The sequence below is a fragment of the Pleurodeles waltl genome, unplaced genomic scaffold (assembly GCF_031143425.1).
Source record: "Pleurodeles waltl isolate 20211129_DDA unplaced genomic scaffold, aPleWal1.hap1.20221129 scaffold_39, whole genome shotgun sequence".
In the NCBI taxonomy this organism is placed as follows: Eukaryota; Metazoa; Chordata; class Amphibia; order Caudata; family Salamandridae; genus Pleurodeles; species Pleurodeles waltl.
The window spans coordinates 174,452-199,762 of record NW_027150097.1 but is presented as its reverse complement, the minus strand read 5'-3'; the positions used below and the strand labels follow the sequence as shown (position 1 = coordinate 199,762).

Here is a 25,311-nt window from a genome sequence, read left to right as displayed (position 1 = left end):
GATGGCCCCACAGACCCCTCTCCAGTTATCTTCCAGCTGCTTCCTTGACGACACTCCCCTGCACCTGTCACAGGCTCCAGGCTGCCCTCCTGGGGCTCGAGTTATACTCCTTCTCTATCTACTAACAGCACCGACTCCAGTCCTGACACTGGATTGGTTCAAACAGAGAAGAAACAGCTCAGAAGTAGTCTGTGTTGTTCCCAGGTACCTGCATCTTCACAGAGTGACTGCCAGGGGGCAGCACAGCCAAAGCACTCACAGCCCACAAGGCTACAAATCATCAATCGGATGTCAGCAGCCTTGTCAGAGGCGCAGAGACTAGTAATTCCACAATATTTTGGGACAGCAGAGGAAGAAGCAAGTGCTGAGCTGAAGTGGTCACTGCTGTTTTGTCACAACACCAGACATATGTTCTTAAAAGCATGTAAGCGCACATTCTTAGGCATTCTCGGTCGTCTTCTCCCTTTCTGACATTATACCAATTGTATACACCCGAATGGAGAAAAGTTAAAATATAAGGTACTAGGAATATGCGCCAAAGGTAGGCAAATTAAACATTTCAAGTACAAATATTACCATATTTATTGATGTAAAATGTAAACAAGTTAGACTGAAAATATGTGTGTGTGTTTACAAAGGATGTCTAAAGTGTATGCTGTGAGGTCAGGTTGCAGTTCACTACTTGCACTTGTGCCTTTCACAAGTGTGAGTACCCAGTTACACTAATGTCTGCTCTGACTTGTTATTCTGAGAGTCATGTGCTAAAGGGGGGCTTCCACCCTAGTTTGAGGGACCAGAGTACGAATGCCCCAGGGCACAGGAAGTACACAGTCCTCATTGATACAACTGTGGCCCAGTAACTTCTGACTGCCCTTTGACCCCACAGACTGGCACATATATGTCATCAGACTATGGCACCGTGGTACATATGCACACATGTGCATGTACACGTCAGCCAGTTTTTCATTCATTTATGTGCTAATACTGTTCAGCATCAGGATGTGATGTCGAAGGAGACTGGTGGAGAGCGCCGAAGTCTCTGGTATTTCAAGACAAAACTAGAGACCTTTTCACACTCATATACTGCTCCAGGCAGATCTTCCACTGCAAATGCAAGTTATATGAGTCCAGCTGAAAACTGTTTAATTTTGGGTACTTGCTTTAGTCAAATGTTACCATTTGCAACTCACAAAAAAAAAGCAAAGGGCAATTTCATACATTAACACTTTGGTAAAGTCGTTCTTTCACACCGTACATTTCCGTAAGTTTCTCTCTCCTTGTAAGTTATCCGGTGTGAAGGCCAAGTGGAGTCAGGTCCACACTGTGCATCTTACAGTTGTGTAGCCAGAGTAGAGAGGTGTCCACACAGACACAGGACGTAGACAACACCTGTGTGTAGCATCAAGTGCCCCCAGCAACGCCTATAGAATAATGTATAGATGCCCCCAAACCGCAGAAACCACGAGGGGAATGAAAAGAGGAAGAGACGGGTTATGTCAGAGATACAAATGGTTTCCTGCTCAAGACCTGCAATAAATTTAAACAAAAGTATTATTACAAACATTCCAGGTCCTACCGATATTGGAACTCAGATTGCTGGATTCAGAGTCCAGAGTGCTAATCATTACACGATGGAACCAACGTCCACGATCCTCAACCCTAGGAGTCCTGAAGCAGTGTCAGTCACCACCTACTGTCTATCGCTTGAATTCGTTCACACTGTAAATCAAACATGACAAATCCAACAGCACAACTAAAATGTGTATTTCACAAGTAATAACATAAAAACAGAAATATACTTTTGCTGATGCAGAAACAAAGAAAACGTCTCGTCTGATGCTTCGAAATCTCCATTTAGCATGGCCCCTTAACTAACCACCAAGAGTCTTTGCACGGCTGGGAACCTTTGTAAAAGAGTCAGTGGGTCACTGTGAATGCAGCAGATCTTCACCCCTGTATTTCTTTCAAAGAAGCAGAGTTTTATTCCAGGTACAGGAGGCATCTCTGGTGTCTGATACTACCGGTAGTGTTCAGCCTACCCTCTCTGAGAGAGCAGCAGTGAGGGTACAAAGCACACTGGTTGCAAAATGTGGACACTGCAAACAACAGCTGCAATATCACAGATGATATAAAACACATAAAGTACTCAAGTCTTATACTAGATACAACACAGCAGGGAAATCATGTCATAAAACAAATGATGAACCCACAGTATGGAAGGGGCAGGTAATAAAATGCGAATTTCCCATGGTGGGACCACAGTCAATTGCTGCCTTCTTCTCTGTGCCCCGGTCTCTTTATATAATCTGTACTTTTTGTTGTGCAATAAAAGAAAAACAAGGAATAACCCTTCATAGTATTAATGTACAGGTCAAGGGCTGGGGAGAGAGGGCAGTAGATCTGGGGGTCGGTGTAAACCTCTGACGGCATTAGATGGAAGCAGAAGACAAAGCAAGTGACATTTATTAAGACTTTAGGTGCATTTAGGTTTATAGAAAAAAACTGAGAAAGATTAAAATGTCTGAGTAGTGAAAAAAAATAAATGGAGTTCCCATACCGGGAGTTGAACCCGGGCCGCCTGGGTGAAATCCAGGAATCCTAACCGCTAGACCATATGGAAACTGTGAACTCATCATACAGCTCAGTGTATGTGAGGTGTCTCCTAGGTCACACTGCATTCCGTACACTGAGAGTTATATTCTTCTTTTCAGTAGTACACAATCAATTGGGGTAACAGACACCTCACATCTGACAAAAGAGAAGGAATCACCAGAAGTCATCATTTCTGCCACAACCTGTCAGGTCTCATTATTTACAACCTTAGAACTTCTACACATACACAGAGCCCAGGACACGGAGGACAGCAGCAGTCCCTGCATTCACTATTACTAACCCCTCCCCTTGAGCCAGACAAAGCCACGCCCCATCCGTAGGACACTCCTGGGTTTCCTCACCAGACTGATGGCCCCACAGACCCCTCTCCAGTTATCTTCCAGCTGCTTCCTTGACGACACTCCCCTGCACCTGTCACAGGCTCCAGGCTGCCCTCCTGGGGCTCGAGTTATACTCCTTCTCTATCTACTAACAGCACCGACTCCAGTCCTGACACTGGATTGGTTCAAACAGAGAAGAAACAGCTCAGAAGTAGTCTGTGTTGTTCCCAGGTACCTGCATCTTCACAGAGTGACTGCCAGGGGGCAGCACAGCCAAAGCACTCACAGCCCACAAGGCTACAAATCATCAATCGGATGTCAGCAGCCTTGTCAGAGGCGCAGAGACTAGTAATCCCACAATATTTTGGGACAGCAGAGGAAGAAGCAAGTGCTGAGCTGAAGTGGTCACTGCTGTTTTGTCACAACACCAGACATATGTTCTTAAAAGCATGTAAGCGCACATTCTTAGGCATTCTCGGTCGTCTTCTCCCTTTCTGACATTATACCAATTGTATACACCCGAATGGAGAAAAGTTAAAATATAAGGTACTAGGAATATGCACCAAAGGTAGGCAAATTAAACATTTCAAGTACAAATATTACCATATTTATTGATGTAAAATGTAAACAAGTTAGACTGAAAATATGTGTGTGTGTTTACAAAGGATGTCTAAAGTGTATGCTGTGAGGTCAGGTTGCAGTTCACTACTTGCACTTGTGCCTTTCACAAGTGTGAGTACCCAGTTACACTAATGTCTGCTCTGACTTGTTATTCTGAGAGTCATGTGCTAAAGGGGGGCTTCCACCCTAGTTTGAGGGACCAGAGTACGAATGCCCCAGGGCACAGGAAGTACACAGTCCTCATTGATACAACTGTGGCCCAGTAACTTCTGACTGCCCTTTGACCCCACAGACTGGCACATATATGTCATCAGACTATGGCACCGTTGTACATATGCACACATGTGCATGTACACGTCAGCCAGTTTTTCATTCATTTATGTGCTAATACTGTTCAGCATCAGGATGTGATGTCGAAGGAGACTGGTAGAGAGCGCCGAAGTCTCTGGTATTTCAAGACAAAACTAGAGACCTTTTCACACTCATATACTGCTCCAGGCAGATCTCCACTGCAAATGCAAGTTATATGAGTCCAGCTGAAAACTGTTTAATTTTGGGTACTTGCTTTAGTCAAATGTTACCATTTGCAACTCACAAAAAAAAAGCAAAGGGCAATTTCATACATTAACACTTTGGTAAAGTCGTTCTTTCACACCGTACATTTCCGTAAGTTTCTCTCTCCTTGTAAGTTATCCGGTATGAAGGCCAAGTGGAGTCAGGTCCACACTGTGCATCTTACAGTTGTGTAGCCAGAGTAGAGAGGTGTCCACACAGACACAGGACGTAGACAACACCTGTGTGTAGCATCAAGTGTCCCCAGCAACGCCTATAGAATAATGTATAGATGCCCCCAAACCGCAGAAACCACGAGGGGAATGAAAAGAGGGAGAGACGGGTTATGTCAGAGATACAAATGGTTTCCTGCTCAAGACCTGCAAAAAATTTAAACAAAAGTATTATTACAAACATTCCAGGTCCTACCGATATTGGAACTCAGATTGCTGGATTCAGAGTCCAGCGTGCTAATCATTACACGATGGAACCAACGTCCACGATCCTCAACCCTAGGAGTCCTGAAGCAGTGTCAGTCACCACCTACAGTCTATCGCTTGAATTCGTTCACACTGTAAATCAAACATGACAAATCCAACAGCACAACTAAAATGTGTATTTCACAAGTAATAACATAAAAACAGAAATATACTTTTGCTGATGCAGAAAAAAAGAAAACGTCTCGTCTGATGCTTCAAAATCTCCATTTAGCATGGCCCCTTAACTAACCACCAAGAGTCTTTGCACGGCTGGGAACCTTTGTAAAAGAGTCAGTGGGTCACTGTGAATGCAGCAGATCTTCACCCCTGTATTTCTTACAAAGAAGCAGAGTTTTATTCCAGGTACAGGAGGCATCTCTGGTGTCTGATACTACCGGTAGTGTTCAGCCTACCCTCTCTGAGAGAGCAGCAGTGAGGGTACAAAGCACACTGGTTGCAAAATGTGGACACTGCAAACAACAGCTGCAATATCACAGATGATATAAAACACATAAAGTACTCAAGTCTTATACTAGATACAACACAGCAGGGAAATCATGTCATAAAACAAATGATGAACCCATAGTATGGAAGGGGCAGGTAATAAAATGCGAATTTCCCATGGTGGGACCACAGTCAATTGCTGCCTTCTTCTCTGTGCCCCGGTCTCTTTATATAATCTGTACTTTTTGTTGTGCAATAAAAGAAAAACAAGGAATAACCCTTCATAGTATTAATGTACAGGTCAAGGGCTGGGGAGAGAGGGCAGTAGATCTGGGGGTCGGTGTAAACCTCTGATGGCATTAGATGGAAGCAGAAGACAAAGCAAGTGACATTTATTAAGACTTTAGGTGCATTTAGGTTTATAGAAAAAAACTGAGAAAGATTAAAATGTCTGAGTAGTGAAAAAAAATAAATGGAGTTCCCATACCGGGAGTTGAACCCGGGCCGCCTGGGTGAAAACCAGGAATCCTAACCGCTAGACCATATGGAAACTGTGAACTCATCATACAGCTCAGTGTATGTGAGGTGTCTCCTAGGTCACACTGCATTCCGTACACTGAGAGTTATATTCTTCTTCTCAGTAGTACACAATCAATTGGGGTAACAGACACCTCACTTCTGACAAAAGAGAAGGAATGACCAGAAGTCATCATTTCTGCCACAACCTGTCAGGTCTCATTAATTACAACCTTAGAACTTCTACACATACACAGAGCCCAGGACACGGAGGACAGCAGCAGTCCCTGCATTCACTATTACTAACCCCTCCCCTTGAGCCAGACAAAGCCACGCCCCATCCGTAGGACACTCCTGGGTTTCCTCACCAGACTGATGGCCCCACAGACCCCTCTCCAGTTATCTTCCAGCTGCTTCCTTGACGACACTCCCCTGCACCTGTCACAGGCTCCAGGCTGCCCTCCTGGGGCTCGAGTTATACTCCTTCTCTATCTACTAACAGCACCGACTCCAGTCCTGACACTGGATTGGTTCAAACAGAGAAGAAACAGCTCAGAAGTAGTCTGTGTTGTTCCCAGGTACCTGCATCTTCACAGAGTGACTGTCAGGGGGCAGCACAGCCAAAGCACTCACAGCCCACAAGGCTACAAATCATCAATCGGATGTCAGCAGCCTTGTCAGAGGCGCAGAGACTAGTAATTCCACAATATTTTGGGACAGCAGAGGAAGAAGCAAGTGCTGAGCTGAAGTGGTCACTGCTGTTTTGTCACAACACCAGCCATATGTTCTTAAAAGCATGTAAGCGCACATTCTTAGGCATTCTCGGTCGTCTTCTCCCTTTCTGACATTATACCAATTGTATACACCCGAATGGAGAAAAGTTAAAATATAAGGTACTAGGAATATGCGCCAATGTTAGGCAAATTAAACATTTCAAGTACAAATATTACCATATTTATTGATGTAAAATGTAAACAAGTTAGACTGAAAATATGTGTGTGTGTTTATAAAGGATGTCTAAAGTGTATGCTGTGAGGTCAGATTGCAGTTCACTACTTGCACTTGTGCCTTTCACAAGCGTGAGTAACCAGTTACACTAATGTCTGCTCTGACTTGTTATTCTGAGAGTCATGTGCTAAAGGGGGGCTTCCACCCTAGTTTGAGGGACCAGAGTACGAATGCCCCAGGGCACAGGAAGTACACAGTCCTCATTGATACAACTGTGGCCCAGTAACTTCTGACTGCCCTTTGACCCCACAGACTGGCACATATATGTCATCAGACTATGGCACCGTTGTACATATGCACACATGTGCATGTACACGTCAGCCAGTTTTTCATTCATTTATGTGCTAATACTGTTCAGCATCAGGATGTGATGTCGAAGGAGACTGGTGGAGAGCGCCGAAGTCTCTGGTATTTCAAGGCAAAACTAGAGACCTTTTCACACTCATATACTGCTCCAGGCAGATCTTCCACTGCAAATGCAAGTTATATGAGTCCAGCTGAAAACTGTTTAATTTTGGGTACTTGCTTTAGTCAAATGTTACCATTTGCAACTCACAAAAAAAAAGCAAAGGGCAATTTCATACATTAACACTTTGGTAAAGTCGTTCTTTCACACCGTACATTTCCGTAAGTTTCTCTCTCCTTGTAAGTTATCCGGTGTGAAGGCCAAGTGGAGTCAGGTCCACACTGTGCATCTTACAGTTGTGTAGCCAGAGTAGAGAGGTGTCCACACAGACACAGGACGTAGACAACACCTGTGTGTAGCATCAAGTGCCCCCAGCAACGCCTATAGAATAATGTATAGATGCCCCCAAACCGCAGAAACCACGAGGGGAATGAAAAGAGGAAGAGACGGGTTATGTCAGAGATACAAATGGTTTCCTGCTCAAGACCTGCAATAAATTTAAACAAAAGTATTATTACAAACATTCCAGGTCCTACCGATATTGGAACTCAGATTGCTGGATTCAGAGTCCAGAGTGCTAATCATTACACGATGGAACCAACGTCCACGATCCTCAACCCTAGGAGTCCTGAAGCAGTGTCAGTCACCACCTACTGTCTATCGCTTGAATTCGTTCACACTGTAAATCAAACATGACAAATCCAACAGCACAACTAAAATGTGTATTTCACAAGTAATAACATAAAAACAGAAATATACTTTTGCTGATGCAGAAACAAAGAAAACGTCTCGTCTGATGCTTCGAAATCTCCATTTAGCATGGCCCCTTAACTAACCACCAAGAGTCTTTGCACGGCTGGGAACCTTTGTAAAAGAGTCAGTGGGTCACTGTGAATGCAGCAGATCTTCACCCCTGTATTTCTTTCAAAGAAGCAGAGTTTTATTCCAGGTACAGGAGGCATCTCTGGTGTCTGATACTACCGGTAGTGTTCAGCCTACCCTCTCTGAGAGAGCAGCAGTGAGGGTACAAAGCACACTGGTTGCAAAATGTGGACACTGCAAACAACAGCTGCAATATCACAGATGATATAAAACACATAAAGTACTCAAGTCTTATACTAGATACAACACAGCAGGGAAATCATGTCATAAAACAAATGATGAACCCACAGTATGGAAGGGGCAGGTAATAAAATGCGAATTTCCCATGGTGGGACCACAGTCAATTGCTGCCTTCTTCTCTGTGCCCCGGTCTCTTTATATAATCTGTACTTTTTGTTGTGCAATAAAAGAAAAACAAGGAATAACCCTTCATAGTATTAATGTACAGGTCAAGGGCTGGGGAGAGAGGGCAGTAGATCTGGGGGTCGGTGTAAACCTCTGACGGCATTAGATGGAAGCAGAAGACAAAGCAAGTGACATTTATTAAGACTTTAGGTGCATTTAGGTTTATAGAAAAAAACTGAGAAAGATTAAAATGTCTGAGTAGTGAAAAAAAATAAATGGAGTTCCCATACCGGGAGTTGAACCCAGGCCGCCTGGGTGAAATCCAGGAATCCTAACCGCTAGACCATATGGAAACTGTGAACTCATCATACAGCTCAGTGTATGTGAGGTGTCTCCTAGGTCACACTGCATTCCGTACACTGAGAGTTATATTCTTCTTTTCAGTAGTACACAATCAATTGGGGTAACAGACACCTCACATCTGACAAAAGAGAAGGAATCACCAGAAGTCATCATTTCTGCCACAACCTGTCAGGTCTCATTATTTACAACCTTAGAACTTCTACACATACACAGAGCCCAGGACACGGAGGACAGCAGCAGTCCCTGCATTCACTATTACTAACCCCTCCCCTTGAGCCAGACAAAGCCACGCCCCATCCGTAGGACACTCCTGGGTTTCCTCACCAGACTGATGGCCCCACAGACCCCTCTCCAGTTATCTTCCAGCTGCTTCCTTGACGACACTCCCCTGCACCTGTCACAGGCTCCAGGCTGCCCTCCTGGGGCTCGAGTTATACTCCTTCTCTATCTACTAACAGCACCGACTCCAGTCCTGACACTGGATTGGTTCAAACAGAGAAGAAACAGCTCAGAAGTAGTCTGTGTTGTTCCCAGGTACCTGCATCTTCACAGAGTGACTGCCAGGGGGCAGCACAGCCAAAGCACTCACAGCCCACAAGGCTACAAATCATCAATCGGATGTCAGCAGCCTTGTCAGAGGCGCAGAGACTAGTAATCCCACAATATTTTGGGACAGCAGAGGAAGAAGCAAGTGCTGAGCTGAAGTGGTCACTGCTGTTTTGTCACAACACCAGACATATGTTCTTAAAAGCATGTAAGCGCACATTCTTAGGCATTCTCGGTCGTCTTCTCCCTTTCTGACATTATACCAATTGTATACACCCGAATGGAGAAAAGTTAAAATATAAGGTACTAGGAATATGCACCAAAGGTAGGCAAATTAAACATTTCAAGTACAAATATTACCATATTTATTGATGTAAAATGTAAACAAGTTAGACTGAAAATATGTGTGTGTGTTTACAAAGGATGTCTAAAGTGTATGCTGTGAGGTCAGGTTGCAGTTCACTACTTGCACTTGTGCCTTTCACAAGTGTGAGTACCCAGTTACACTAATGTCTGCTCTGACTTGTTATTCTGAGAGTCATGTGCTAAAGGGGGGCTTCCACCCTAGTTTGAGGGACCAGAGTACGAATGCCCCAGGGCACAGGAAGTACACAGTCCTCATTGATACAACTGTGGCCCAGTAACTTCTGACTGCCCTTTGACCCCACAGACTGGCACATATATGTCATCAGACTATGGCACCGTTGTACATATGCACACATGTGCATGTACACGTCAGCCAGTTTTTCATTCATTTATGTGCTAATACTGTTCAGCATCAGGATGTGATGTCGAAGGAGACTGGTAGAGAGCGCCGAAGTCTCTGGTATTTCAAGACAAAACTAGAGACCTTTTCACACTCATATACTGCTCCAGGCAGATCTCCACTGCAAATGCAAGTTATATGAGTCCAGCTGAAAACTGTTTAATTTTGGGTACTTGCTTTAGTCAAATGTTACCATTTGCAACTCACAAAAAAAAAGCAAAGGGCAATTTCATACATTAACACTTTGGTAAAGTCGTTCTTTCACACCGTACATTTCCGTAAGTTTCTCTCTCCTTGTAAGTTATCCGGTATGAAGGCCAAGTGGAGTCAGGTCCACACTGTGCATCTTACAGTTGTGTAGCCAGAGTAGAGAGGTGTCCACACAGACACAGGACGTAGACAACACCTGTGTGTAGCATCAAGTGTCCCCAGCAACGCCTATAGAATAATGTATAGATGCCCCCAAACCGCAGAAACCACGAGGGGAATGAAAAGAGGGAGAGACGGGTTATGTCAGAGATACAAATGGTTTCCTGCTCAAGACCTGCAAAAAATTTAAACAAAAGTATTATTACAAACATTCCAGGTCCTACCGATATTGGAACTCAGATTGCTGGATTCAGAGTCCAGCGTGCTAATCATTACACGATGGAACCAACGTCCACGATCCTCAACCCTAGGAGTCCTGAAGCAGTGTCAGTCACCACCTACAGTCTATCGCTTGAATTCGTTCACACTGTAAATCAAACATGACAAATCCAACAGCACAACTAAAATGTGTATTTCACAAGTAATAACATAAAAACAGAAATATACTTTTGCTGATGCAGAAAAAAAGAAAACGTCTCGTCTGATGCTTCAAAATCTCCATTTAGCATGGCCCCTTAACTAACCACCAAGAGTCTTTGCACGGCTGGGAACCTTTGTAAAAGAGTCAGTGGGTCACTGTGAATGCAGCAGATCTTCACCCCTGTATTTCTTACAAAGAAGCAGAGTTTTATTCCAGGTACAGGAGGCATCTCTGGTGTCTGATACTACCGGTAGTGTTCAGCCTACCCTCTCTGAGAGAGCAGCAGTGAGGGTACAAAGCACACTGGTTGCAAAATGTGGACACTGCAAACAACAGCTGCAATATCACAGATGATATAAAACACATAAAGTACTCAAGTCTTATACTAGATACAACACAGCAGGGAAATCATGTCATAAAACAAATGATGAACCCATAGTATGGAAGGGGCAGGTAATAAAATGCGAATTTCCCATGGTGGGACCACAGTCAATTGCTGCCTTCTTCTCTGTGCCCCGGTCTCTTTATATAATCTGTACTTTTTGTTGTGCAATAAAAGAAAAACAAGGAATAACCCTTCATAGTATTAATGTACAGGTCAAGGGCTGGGGAGAGAGGGCAGTAGATCTGGGGGTCGGTGTAAACCTCTGATGGCATTAGATGGAAGCAGAAGACAAAGCAAGTGACATTTATTAAGACTTTAGGTGCATTTAGGTTTATAGAAAAAAACTGAGAAAGATTAAAATGTCTGAGTAGTGAAAAAAAATAAATGGAGTTCCCATACCGGGAGTTGAACCCGGGCCGCCTGGGTGAAAACCAGGAATCCTAACCGCTAGACCATATGGAAACTGTGAACTCATCATACAGCTCAGTGTATGTGAGGTGTCTCCTAGGTCACACTGCATTCCGTACACTGAGAGTTATATTCTTCTTCTCAGTAGTACACAATCAATTGGGGTAACAGACACCTCACTTCTGACAAAAGAGAAGGAATGACCAGAAGTCATCATTTCTGCCACAACCTGTCAGGTCTCATTAATTACAACCTTAGAACTTCTACACATACACAGAGCCCAGGACACGGAGGACAGCAGCAGTCCCTGCATTCACTATTACTAACCCCTCCCCTTGAGCCAGACAAAGCCACGCCCCATCCGTAGGACACTCCTGGGTTTCCTCACCAGACTGATGGCCCCACAGACCCCTCTCCAGTTATCTTCCAGCTGCTTCCTTGACGACACTCCCCTGCACCTGTCACAGGCTCCAGGCTGCCCTCCTGGGGCTCGAGTTATACTCCTTCTCTATCTACTAACAGCACCGACTCCAGTCCTGACACTGGATTGGTTCAAACAGAGAAGAAACAGCTCAGAAGTAGTCTGTGTTGTTCCCAGGTACCTGCATCTTCACAGAGTGACTGTCAGGGGGCAGCACAGCCAAAGCACTCACAGCCCACAAGGCTACAAATCATCAATCGGATGTCAGCAGCCTTGTCAGAGGCGCAGAGACTAGTAATTCCACAATATTTTGGGACAGCAGAGGAAGAAGCAAGTGCTGAGCTGAAGTGGTCACTGCTGTTTTGTCACAACACCAGCCATATGTTCTTAAAAGCATGTAAGCGCACATTCTTAGGCATTCTCGGTCGTCTTCTCCCTTTCTGACATTATACCAATTGTATACACCCGAATGGAGAAAAGTTAAAATATAAGGTACTAGGAATATGCGCCAATGTTAGGCAAATTAAACATTTCAAGTACAAATATTACCATATTTATTGATGTAAAATGTAAACAAGTTAGACTGAAAATATGTGTGTGTGTTTATAAAGGATGTCTAAAGTGTATGCTGTGAGGTCAGATTGCAGTTCACTACTTGCACTTGTGCCTTTCACAAGCGTGAGTAACCAGTTACACTAATGTCTGCTCTGACTTGTTATTCTGAGAGTCATGTGCTAAAGGGGGGCTTCCACCCTAGTTTGAGGGACCAGAGTACGAATGCCCCAGGGCACAGGAAGTACACAGTCCTCATTGATACAACTGTGGCCCAGTAACTTCTGACTGCCCTTTGACCCCACAGACTGGCACATATATGTCATCAGACTATGGCACCGTTGTACATATGCACACATGTGCATGTACACGTCAGCCAGTTTTTCATTCATTTATGTGCTAATACTGTTCAGCATCAGGATGTGATGTCGAAGGAGACTGGTGGAGAGCGCCGAAGTCTCTGGTATTTCAAGGCAAAACTAGAGACCTTTTCACACTCATATACTGCTCCAGGCAGATCTTCCACTGCAAATGCAAGTTATATGAGTCCAGCTGAAAACTGTTTAATTTTGGGTACTTGCTTTAGTCAAATGTTACCATTTGCAACTCACAAAAAAAAAGCAAAGGGCAATTTCATACATTAACACTTTGGTAAAGTCGTTCTTTCACACCGTACATTTCCGTAAGTTTCTCTCTCCTTGTAAGTTATCCGGTGTGAAGGCCAAGTGGAGTCAGGTCCACACTGTGCATCTTACAGTTGTGTAGCCAGAGTAGAGAGGTGTCCACACAGACACAGGACGTAGACAACACCTGTGTGTAGCATCAAGTGCCCCCAGCAACGCCTATAGAATAATGTATAGATGCCCCCAAACCGCAGAAACCACGAGGGGAATGAAAAGAGGAAGAGACGGGTTATGTCAGAGATACAAATGGTTTCCTGCTCAAGACCTGCAATAAATTTAAACAAAAGTATTATTACAAACATTCCAGGTCCTACCGATATTGGAACTCAGATTGCTGGATTCAGAGTCCAGAGTGCTAATCATTACACGATGGAACCAACGTCCACGATCCTCAACCCTAGGAGTCCTGAAGCAGTGTCAGTCACCACCTACTGTCTATCGCTTGAATTCGTTCACACTGTAAATCAAACATGACAAATCCAACAGCACAACTAAAATGTGTATTTCACAAGTAATAACATAAAAACAGAAATATACTTTTGCTGATGCAGAAACAAAGAAAACGTCTCGTCTGATGCTTCGAAATCTCCATTTAGCATGGCCCCTTAACTAACCACCAAGAGTCTTTGCACGGCTGGGAACCTTTGTAAAAGAGTCAGTGGGTCACTGTGAATGCAGCAGATCTTCACCCCTGTATTTCTTTCAAAGAAGCAGAGTTTTATTCCAGGTACAGGAGGCATCTCTGGTGTCTGATACTACCGGTAGTGTTCAGCCTACCCTCTCTGAGAGAGCAGCAGTGAGGGTACAAAGCACACTGGTTGCAAAATGTGGACACTGCAAACAACAGCTGCAATATCACAGATGATATAAAACACATAAAGTACTCAAGTCTTATACTAGATACAACACAGCAGGGAAATCATGTCATAAAACAAATGATGAACCCACAGTATGGAAGGGGCAGGTAATAAAATGCGAATTTCCCATGGTGGGACCACAGTCAATTGCTGCCTTCTTCTCTGTGCCCCGGTCTCTTTATATAATCTGTACTTTTTGTTGTGCAATAAAAGAAAAACAAGGAATAACCCTTCATAGTATTAATGTACAGGTCAAGGGCTGGGGAGAGAGGGCAGTAGATCTGGGGGTCGGTGTAAACCTCTGACGGCATTAGATGGAAGCAGAAGACAAAGCAAGTGACATTTATTAAGACTTTAGGTGCATTTAGGTTTATAGAAAAAAACTGAGAAAGATTAAAATGTCTGAGTAGTGAAAAAAAATAAATGGAGTTCCCATACCGGGCGTTGAACCCGGGCCGCCTGGGTGAAATCCAGGAATCCTAACCGCTAGACCATATGGAAACTGTGAACTCATCATACAGCTCAGTGTATGTGAGGTGTCTCCTAGGTCACACTGCATTCCGTACACTGAGAGTTATATTCTTCTTTTCAGTAGTACACAATCAATTGGGGTAACAGACACCTCACATCTGACAAAAGAGAAGGAATCACCAGAAGTCATCATTTCTGCCACAACCTGTCAGGTCTCATTATTTACAACCTTAGAACTTCTACACATACACAGAGCCCAGGACACGGAGGACAGCAGCAGTCCCTGCATTCACTATTACTAACCCCTCCCCTTGAGCCAGACAAAGCCACGCCCCATCCGTAGGACACTCCTGGGTTTCCTCACCAGACTGATGGCCCCACAGACCCCTCTCCAGTTATCTTCCAGCTGCTTCCTTGACGACACTCCCCTGCACCTGTCACAGGCTCCAGGCTGCCCTCCTGGGGCTCGAGTTATACTCCTTCTCTATCTACTAACAGCACCGACTCCAGTCCTGACACTGGATTGGTTCAAACAGAGAAGAAACAGCTCAGAAGTAGTCTGTGTTGTTCCCAGGTACCTGCATCTTCACAGAGTGACTGCCAGGGGGCAGCACAGCCAAAGCACTCACAGCCCACAAGGCTACAAATCATCAATCGGATGTCAGCAGCCTTGTCAGAGGCGCAGAGACTAGTAATCCCACAATATTTTGGGACAGCAGAGGAAGAAGCAAGTGCTGAGCTGAAGTGGTCACTGCTGTTTTGTCACAACACCAGACATATGTTCTTAAAAGCATGTAAGCGCACATTCTTAGGCATTCTCGGTCGTCTTCTCCCTTTCTGACATTATACCAATTGTATACACCCGAATGGAGAAAAGTTAAAATATAAGGTACTAGGAATATGCACCAAAGGTAGGCAAATTAAACATTTCAAGTACAAATATTACCATATTTATTGATGTAAAATGTAAACAAGTTAGACTGAAAATATGTGTGTGTGTTTACAAAGGATGTCTAAAGTGTATGCTGTGAGGTCAGGTTGCAGTTCACTACTTGCACTTGTGCCTTTCACAAGTGTGAGTACCCAGTTACACTAATGTCTGCTCTGACTTGTTATTCTGAGAGTCATGTGCTAAAGGGGGGCTTCCACCCTAGTTTGAGGGACCAGAGTACGAATGCCCCAGGGCACAGGAAGTACACAGTCCTCATTGATACAACTGTGGCCCAGTAACTTCTGACTGCCCTTTGACCCCACAGACTGGCACATATATGTCATCAGACTATGGCACCGTGGTACATATGCACACATGTGCATGTACACGTCAGCCAGTTTTTCATTCATTTATGTGCTAATACTGTTCAGCATCAGGATGTGATGTCGAAGGAGACTGGTGGAGAGCGCCGAAGTCTCTGGTATTTCAAGACAAAACTAGAGACCTTTTCACACTCATATACTGCTCCAGGCAGATCTTCCACTGCAAATGCAAGTTATATGAGTCCAGCTGAAAACTGTTTAATTTTGGGTACTTGCTTTAGTCAAATGTTACCATTTGCAACTCACAAAAAAAAAGCAAAGGGCAATTTCATACATTAACACTTTGGTAAAGTCGTTCTTTCACACCGTACATTTCCGTAAGTTTCTCTCTCCTTGTAAGTTATCCGGTGTGAAGGCCAAGTGGAGTCAGGTCCACACTGTGCATCTTACAGTTGTGTAGCCAGAGTAGAGAGGTGTCCACACAGACACAGGACGTAGACAACACCTGTGTGTAGCATCAAGTGCCCCCAGCAACGCCTATAGAATAATGTATAGATGCCCCCAAACCGCAGAAACCACGAGGGGAATGAAAAGAGGAAGAGACGGGTTATGTCAGAGATACAAATGGTTTCCTGCTCAAGACCTGCAATAAATTTAAACAAAAGTATTATTACAAACATTCCAGGTCCTACCGATATTGGAACTCAGATTGCTGGATTCAGAGTCCAGAGTGTTAATCATTACACGATGGAACCAACGTCCACGATCCTCAACCCTAGGAGTCCTGAAGCAGTGTCAGTCACCACCTACTGTCTATCGCTTGAATTCGTTCACACTGTAAATCAAACATGACAAATCCAACAGCACAACTAAAATGTGTATTTCACAAGTAATAACATAAAAACAGAAATATACTTTTGCTGATGCAGAAACAAAGAAAACGTCTCGTCTGATGCTTCGAAATCTCCATTTAGCATGGCCCCTTAACTAACCACCAAGAGTCTTTGCACGGCTGGGAACCTTTGTAAAAGAGTCAGTGGGTCACTGTGAATGCAGCAGATCTTCACCCCTGTATTTCTTACAAAGAAGCAGAGTTTTATTCCAGGTACAGGAGGCATCTCTGGTGTCTGATACTACCGGTAGTGTTCAGCCTACCCTCTCTGAGAGAGCAGCAGTGAGGGTACAAAGCACACTGGTTGCAAAATGTGGACACTGCAAACAACAGCTGCAATATCACAGATGATATAAAACACATAAAGTACTCAAGTCTTATACTAGATACAACACAGCAGGGAAATCATGTCATAAAACAAATGATGAACCCACAGTATGGAAGGGGCAGGTAATAAAATGCGAATTTCCCATGGTGGGACCACAGTCAATTGCTGCCTTCTTCTCTGTGCCCCGGTCTCTTTATATAATCTGTACTTTTTGTTGTGCAATAAAAGAAAAACAAGGAATAACCCTTCATAGTATTAATGTACAGGTCAAGGGCTGGGGAGAGAGGGCAGTAGATCTGGGGGTCGGTGTAAACCTCTGACGGCATTAGATGGAAGCAGAAGACAAAGCAAGTGACATTTATTAAGACTTTAGGTGCATTTAGGTTTATAGAAAAAAACTGAGAAAGATTAAAATGTCTGAGTAGTGAAAAAAAATAAATGGAGTTCCCATACCGGGAGTTGAACCTGGGCCGCCTGGGTGAAAACCAGGAATCCTAACCGCTAGACCATATGGAAACTGTGAACTCATCATACAGCTCAGTGTATGTGAGGTGTCTCCTAGGTCACACTGCATTCCGTACACTGAGAGTTATATTCTTCTTCTCAGTAGTACACAATCAATTGGGGTAACAGACACCTCACTTCTGACAAAAGAGAAGGAATCACCAGAAGTCATCATTTCTGCCACAACCTGTCAGGTCTCATTATTTACAACCTTAGAACTTCTACACATACACAGAGCCCAGGACACGGAGGACAGCAGCAGTCCCTGCATTCACTATTACTAACCCCTCCCCTTGAGCCAGACAAAGCCACGCCCCATCCGTAGGACACTCCTGGGTTTCCTCACCAGACTGATGGCCCCACAGACCCCTCTCCAGTTATCTTCCAGCTGCTTCCTTGACGACACTCCCCTGCACCTGTCACAGGCTCCAGGCTGCCCTCCTGGGGCTCGAGTTATACTCCTTCTCTATCTACTAACAGCACCGACTCCAGTCCTGACACTGGATTGGTTCAAACAGAGAAGAAACAGCTCAGAAGTAGTCTGTGTTGTTCCCAGGTACCTGCATCTTCACAGAGTGACTGCCAGGGGGCAGCACAGCCAAAGCACTCACAGCCCACAAGGCTACAAATCATCAATCGGATGTCAGCAGCCTTGTCAGAGGCGCAGAGACTAGTAATTCCACAATATTTTGGGACAGCAGAGGAAGAAGCAAGTGCTGAGCTGAAGTGGTCACTGCTGTTTTGTCACAACACCAGACATATGTTCTTAAAAGCATGTAAGCGCACATTCTTAGGCATTCTCGGTCGTCTTCTCCCTTTCTGACATTATACCAATTGTATACACCCGAATGGAGAAAAGTTAAAATATAAGGTACTAGGAATATGCGCCAAAGGTAGGCAAATTAAACATTTCAAGTACAAATATTACCATATTTATTGATGTAAAATGTAAACAAGTTAGACTGAAAATATGTGTGTGTGTTTATAAAGGATGTCTAAAGTGTATGCTGTGAGGTCAGGTTGCAGTTCACTACTTGCACTTGTGCCTTTCACAAGCGTGAGTACCCAGTTACACTAATGTCTGCTCTGACTTGTTATTCTGAGAGTCATGTGCTAAAGGGGGGCTTCCACCCTAGTTTGAGGGACCAGAGTACGAATGCCCCAGGGCACAGGAAGTACACAGTCCTCATTGATACAACTGTGGCCCAGTAACTTCTGACTGCCCTTTGACCCCACAGACTGGCACATATATGTCATCAGACTATGGCACCGTGGTACATATGCACACATGTGCACGTACACGTCAGCCAGTTTTTCATTCATTTATGTGCTAATACTGTTCAGCATCAGGATGTGATGTCGAAGGAGACTGGTGGAGAGCGCCGAAGTCTCTGGTATTTCAAGACAAAACTAGAGACCTTTTCACACTCATATACTGCTCCAGGCAGATCTTCCACTGCAAATGCAAGTTATATGAGTCCAGCTGAAAACTGTTTAATTTTGGGTACTTGCTTTAGTCAAATGTTACCATTTGCAACTCACAAAAAAAAAGCAAAGGGCAATTTCATACATTAACACTTTGGTAAAGTCGTTCTTTCACACCGTACATTTCCGTAAGTTTCTCTCTCCCTGTAAGTTATCCGGTGTGAAGGCCAAGTGGAGTCAGGTCCACACTGTGCATCTTACAGTTGTGTAGCCTGAGTAGAGAGGTGTCCACACAGACACAGGACGTAGACAACACCTGTGTGTAGCATCAAGTGTCCCCAGCAACGCCTATAGAATAATGTATAGATGCCCCCAAACCGCAGAAACCACGAGGGGAATGAAAAGAGGAAGAGACGGGTTATGTCAGAGATACAAATGGTTTCCTGCTCAAGACCTGCAATAAATTTAAACAAAAGTATTATTACAAACATTCCAGGTCCTACCGATATTGGAACTCAGATTGCTGGATTCAGAGTCCAGAGTGCTAATCATTACACGATGGAACCAACGTCCACGATCCTCAACCCTAGGAGTCCTGAAGCAGTGTCAGTCACCACCTACTGTCTATCGCTTGAATTCGTTCACACTGTAAATCAAACATGACAAATCCAACAGCACAACTAAAATGTGTATTTCACAAGTAATAACATAAAAACAGAAATATACTTTTGCTGATGCAGAAACAAAGAAAACGTCTCGTCTGATGCTTCGAAATCTCCATTTAGCATGGCCCCTTAACTAACCACCAAAAGTCTTTGCACGGCTGGGAACCTTTGTAAAAGAGTCAGTGGGTCACTGTGAATGCAGCAGATCTTCACCCCTGTATTTCTTACAAAGAAGCAGAGTTTTATTCCAGGTACAGGAGGCATCTCTGGTGTCTGATACTACCGGTAGTGTTCAGCCTACCCTCTCTGAGAGAGCAGCAGTGAGGGTACAAAGCACACTGGTTGCAAAATGTGGACACTGCAAACAACAGCTGCAATATCACAGATGATATAAAACACATAAAGTACTCAAGTCTTATACTAGATACAACACAGCAGGGAAATCATGTCATAAAACAAATGATGAACCCACAGTATGGAAGGGGCAGGTAATAAAATGCGAATTTCCCATGGTGGGACCACAGTCAATTGCTGCCTTCTTCTCTGTGCCCCGGTCTCTTTATATAATCTGTACTTTTTGTTGTGCAATAAAAGAAAAACAAGGAATAACCCTTCATAGTATTAATGTACAGGTCAAGGGCTGGGGAGAGAGGGCAGTAGATCTGGGGGTCGGTGTAAACCTCTGACGGCATTAGATTAAAGCAGAAGACAAAGCAAGTGACATTTATTAAGACTTTAGGTGCATTTAGGTTTATAGAAAAAAACTGAGAAAGATTAAAATGTCTGAGTAGTGAAAAAAAAAAAATGGAGTTCCCATACCGGGAGTTGAACCCGGGCCGCCTGGGTGAAAACCAGGAATCCTAACCGCTAGACCATATGGAAACTGTGAACTCATCATACAGCTCAGTGTATGTGAGGTGTCTCCTAGGTCACACTGCATTCCGTACACTGAGAGTTATATTCTTCTTCTCAGTAGTACACAATCAATTGGGGTAACAGACACCTCACTTCTGACAAAAGAGAAGGAATCACCAGAAGTCATCATTTCTGCCACAACCTGTCAGGTCTCATTATTTACAACCTTAGAACTTCTAAACATACACAGAGCCCAGGACACGGAGGACAGCAGCAGTCCCTGCATTCACTATTACTAAACCCTCCCCTTGAGCCAGACAAAGCCACGCCCCATCCGTAGGACACTCCTGGGTTTCCTCACCAGACTGATGGCCCCACAGACCCCTCTCCAGTTATCTTCCAGCTGCTTCCTTGACGACACTCCCCTGCACCTGTCACAGGCTCCAGGCTGCCCTCCTGGGGCTCGAGTTATACTCCTTCTCTATCTACTAACAGCACCGACTCCAGTCCTGACACTGGATTGGTTCAAACAGAGAAGAAACAGCTCAGAAGTAGTCTGTGTTGTTCCCAGGTACCTGCATCTTCACAGAGTGACTGCCAGGGGGCAGCACAGCCAAAGCACTCACAGCCCACAAGGCTACAAATCATCAATCGGATGTCAGCAGCCTTGTCAGAGGCGCAGAGACTAGTAATTCCACAATATTTTGGGACAGCAGAGGAAGAAGCAAGTGCTGAGCTGAAGTGGTCACTGCTGTTTTGTCACAACACCAGACATATGTTCTTAAAAGCATGTAAGCGCACATTCTTAGGCATTCTCGGTCGTCTTCTCCCTTTCTGACATTATACCAATTGTATACACCCGAATGGAGAAAAGTTAAAATATAAGGTACTAGGAATATGCGCCAAAGGTAGGCAAATTAAACATTTCAAGTACAAATATTACCATATTTATTGATGTAAAATGTAAACAAGTTAGACTGAAAATATGTGTGTGTGTTTACAAAGGATGTCTAAAGTGTATGCTGTGAGGTCAGGTTGCAGTTCACTACTTGCACTTGTGCCTTTCACAAGTGTGAGTACCCAGTTACACTAATGTCTGCTCTGACTTGTTATTCTGAGAGTCATGTGCTAAAGGGGGGCTTCCACCCTAGTTTGAGGGACCAGAGTACGAATGCCCCAGGGCACAGGAAGTACACAGTCCTCATTGATACAACTGTGGCCCAGTAACTTCTGACTGCCCTTTGACCCCACAGACTGGCACATATATGTCATCAGACTATGGCACCGTGGTACATATGCACACATGTGCATGTACACGTCAGCCAGTTTTTCATTCATTTATGTGCTAATACTGTTCAGCATCAGGATGTGATGTCGAAGGAGACTGGTGGAGAGCGCCGAAGTCTCTGGTATTTCAAGACAAAACTAGAGACCTTTTCACACTCATATACTGCTCCAGGCAGATCTTCCACTGCAAATGCAAGTTATATGAGTCCAGCTGAAAACTGTTTAATTTTGGGTACTTGCTTTAGTCAAATGTTACCATTTGCAACTCACAAAAAAAAAGCAAAGGGCAATTTCATACATTAACACTTTGGTAAAGTCGTTCTTTCACACCGTACATTTCCGTAAGTTTCTCTCTCCTTGTAAGTTATCCGGTGTGAAGGCCAAGTGGAGTCAGGTCCACACTGTGCATCTTACAGTTGTGTAGCCAGAGTAGAGAGGTGTCCACACAGACACAGGACGTAGACAACACCTGTGTGTAGCATCAAGTGCCCCCAGCAACGCCTATAGAATAATGTATAGATGCCCCCAAACCGCAGAAACCACGAGGGGAATGAAAAGAGGAAGAGACGGGTTATGTCAGAGATACAAATGGTTTCCTGCTCAAGACCTGCAATAAATTTAAACAAAAGTATTATTACAAACATTCCAGGTCCTACCGATATTGGAACTCAGATTGCTGGATTCAGAGTCCAGAGTGTTAATCATTACACGATGGAACCAACGTCCACGATCCTCAACCCTAGGAGTCCTAAAGCAGTGTCAGTCACCACCTACTGTCTATCGCTTGAATTCGTTCACACTGTAAATCAAACATGACAAATCCAACAGCACAACTAAAATGTGTATTTCACAAGTAATAACATAAAAACAGAAATATACTTTTGCTGATGCAGAAACAAAGAAAACGTCTCGTCTGATGCTTCGAAATCTCCATTTAGCATGGCCCCTTAACTAACCACCAAGAGTCTTTGCACGGCTGGGAACCTTTGTAAAAGAGTCAGTGGGTCACTGTGAATGCAGCAGATCTTCACCCCTGTATTTCTTACAAAGAAGCAGAGTTTTATTCCAGGTACAGGAGGCATCTCTGGTGTCTGATACTACCGGTAGTGTTCAGCCTACCCTCTCTGAGAGAGCAGCAGTGAGGGTACAAAGCACACTGGTTGCAAAATGTGGACACTGCAAACAACAGCTGCAATATCACAGATGATATAAAACACATAAAGTACTCAAGTCTTATACTAGATACAACACAGCAGGGAAATCATGTCATAAAACAAATGATGAACCCACAGTATGGAAGGGGCAGGTAATAAAATGCGAATTTCCCATGGTGGGACCACAGTCAATTGCTGCCTTCTTCTCTGTGCCCCGGTCTCATTATATAATCTGTACTTTTTGTTGTGCAATAAAAGAAAAACAAGGAATAACCCTTCATAGTATTAATGTACAGGTCAAGGGCTGGGGAGAGAGGGCAGTAGATCTGGGGGTCGGTGTAAACCTCTGACGGCATTAGATGGAAGCAGAAGACAAAGCAAGTGACATTTATTAAGACTTTAGGTGCATTTAGGTTTATAGAAAAAAACTGAGAAAGATTAAAATGTCTGAGTAGTGAAAAAAAATAAATGGAGTTCCCATACCGGGAGTTGAACCCAGGCCGCCTGGGTGAAAACCAGGAATCCTAACCGCTAGACCATATGGAAACTGTGAACTCATCATACAGCTCAGTGTATGTGAGGTGTCTCCTAGGTCACACTGCATTCCGTACACTGAGAGTTATATTCTTCTTCTCAGTAGTACACAATCAATTGGGGTAACAGACACTTCACTTCTGACAAAAGAGAAGGAATGACCAGAAGTCATCATTTCTGCCACAACCTGTCAGGTCTCATTATTTACAACCTTAGAGCTTCTACACCTACACAGAGCCCAGGACACGGAGGACAGCAGCAGTCCCTGCATTCACTATTACTAACCCCTCCCCTTGAGCCAGACAAAGCCACGCCCCATCCGTAGGACACTCCTGGGTTTCCTCACCAGACTGATGGCCCCACAGACCCCTCTCCAGTTATCTTCCAGCTGCTTCCTTGACGACACTCCCCTGCACCTGTCACAGGCTCCAGGCTGCCCTCCTGGGGCTCGAGTTATACTCCTTTTCTATCTACTAACAGCACCGACTCCAGTCCTGACACTGGATTGGTTCAAACAGAGAAGAAACAGCTCAGAAGTAGTCTGTGTTGTTCCCAGGTACCTGCATCTTCACAGAGTGACTGCCAGGGGGCAGCACAGCCAAAGCACTCACAGCCCACAAGGCTACAAATCATCAATCGGATGTCAGCAGCCTTGTCAGAGGCGCAGAGACTAGTAATTCCACAATATTTTGGGACAGCAGAGGAAGAAGCAAGTGCTGAGCTGAAGTGGTCACTGCTGTTTTGTCACAACACCAGACATATGTTCTTAAAAGCATGTAAGCGCACATTCTTAGGCATTCTCGGTCGTCTTCTCCCTTTCTGACATTATACCAATTGTATACACCCGAATGGAGAAAAGTTAAAATATAAGGTACTAGGAATATGCGCCAAAGGTAGGCAAATTAAACATTTCAAGTACAAATATTACCATATTTATTGATGTAAAATGTAAACAAGTTAGACTGAAAATATGTGTGTGTTTACAAAGGATGTCTAAAGTGTATGCTGTGAGGTCAGGTTGCAGTTCACTACTTGCACTTGTGCCTTTCACAAGTGTGAGTACCCAGTTACACTAATGTCTGCTCTGACTTGTTATTCTGAGAGTCATGTGCTAAAGGGGGGCTTCCACCCTAGTTTGAGGGACCAGAGTACGAATGCCCCAGGGCACAGGAAGTACACAGTCCTCGTTGATACAACTGTGGCCCAGTAACTTCTGACTGCCCTTTGACCCCACAGACTGGCACATATATGTCATCAGACTATAGCACCGTGGTACATATGCACACATGTGCATGTACACGTCAGCCAGTTTTTTATTCATTTATGTGCTAATACTGTTCAGCATCAGGATGTGATGTCGAAGGAGACTGGTGGAGAGCGCCGAAGTCTCTGGTATTTCAAGACAAAACTAGAGACCTTTTCACACTCATATACTGCTCCAGGCAGATCTTCCACTGCAAATGCAAGTTATATGAGTCCAGCTGAAAACTGTTTAATTTTGGGTACTTGCTTTAGTCAAATGTTACCATTTGCAACTCTAAAAAAAAAAGCAAAGGGCAATTTCATACATTAACACTTTGGTAAAGTCGTTCTTTCACACCGTACATTTCCGTAAGTTTCTCTCTCCTTGTAAGTTATCCGGTGTGAAGGCCAAGTGGAGTCAGGTCCACACTGTGCATCTTACAGTTGTGTAGCCAGAGTAGAGAGGTGTCCACACAGACACAGGACGTAGACAACACCTGTGTGTAGCATCAAGTGTCCCCAGCAACGCCTATAGAATAATGTATAGATGCCCCCAAACCGCAGAAACCACGAGGGGAATGAAAAGAGGAAGAGACGGGTTATGTCAGAGATACAAATGGTTTCCTGCTCAAGACCTGCAATAAATTTAAACAAAAGTATTATTACAAACATTCCAGGTCCTACCGATATTGGAACTCAGATTGCTGGATTCAGAGTCCAGAGTGCTAATCATTACACGATGG

At 44.1% G+C, this 25,311-nt stretch overlaps 6 non-coding genes across 6 annotated transcripts; all 6 read right to left on the bottom strand.

The window, feature by feature from the left end:
* Nucleotides 1-2,548: 2,548 nt before the first annotated feature.
* TRNAE-UUC (transfer RNA glutamic acid (anticodon UUC)) lies at nucleotides 2,549-2,620 on the bottom strand. The gene has a single exon. It is a non-coding gene; the product is annotated as a tRNA-Glu (tRNA).
* Nucleotides 2,621-5,507: 2,887 nt separating this feature from the next.
* On the bottom strand, nucleotides 5,508-5,579 carry TRNAE-UUC (transfer RNA glutamic acid (anticodon UUC)). The gene has a single exon. It is a non-coding gene; the product is annotated as a tRNA-Glu (tRNA).
* A 5,847-nt stretch (nucleotides 5,580-11,426) lies between these two features.
* Nucleotides 11,427-11,498, bottom strand: TRNAE-UUC (transfer RNA glutamic acid (anticodon UUC)). Its single transcript has one exon. It is a non-coding gene; the product is annotated as a tRNA-Glu (tRNA).
* A 5,848-nt stretch (nucleotides 11,499-17,346) lies between these two features.
* TRNAE-UUC (transfer RNA glutamic acid (anticodon UUC)) lies at nucleotides 17,347-17,418 on the bottom strand. Its single transcript has one exon. It is a non-coding gene; the product is annotated as a tRNA-Glu (tRNA).
* A 2,888-nt stretch (nucleotides 17,419-20,306) lies between these two features.
* On the bottom strand, nucleotides 20,307-20,378 carry TRNAE-UUC (transfer RNA glutamic acid (anticodon UUC)). The gene has a single exon. It is a non-coding gene; the product is annotated as a tRNA-Glu (tRNA).
* A 2,888-nt stretch (nucleotides 20,379-23,266) lies between these two features.
* Nucleotides 23,267-23,338, bottom strand: TRNAE-UUC (transfer RNA glutamic acid (anticodon UUC)). The gene has a single exon. It is a non-coding gene; the product is annotated as a tRNA-Glu (tRNA).
* Between the last annotated feature and the right edge of the window lie 1,973 nt (nucleotides 23,339-25,311).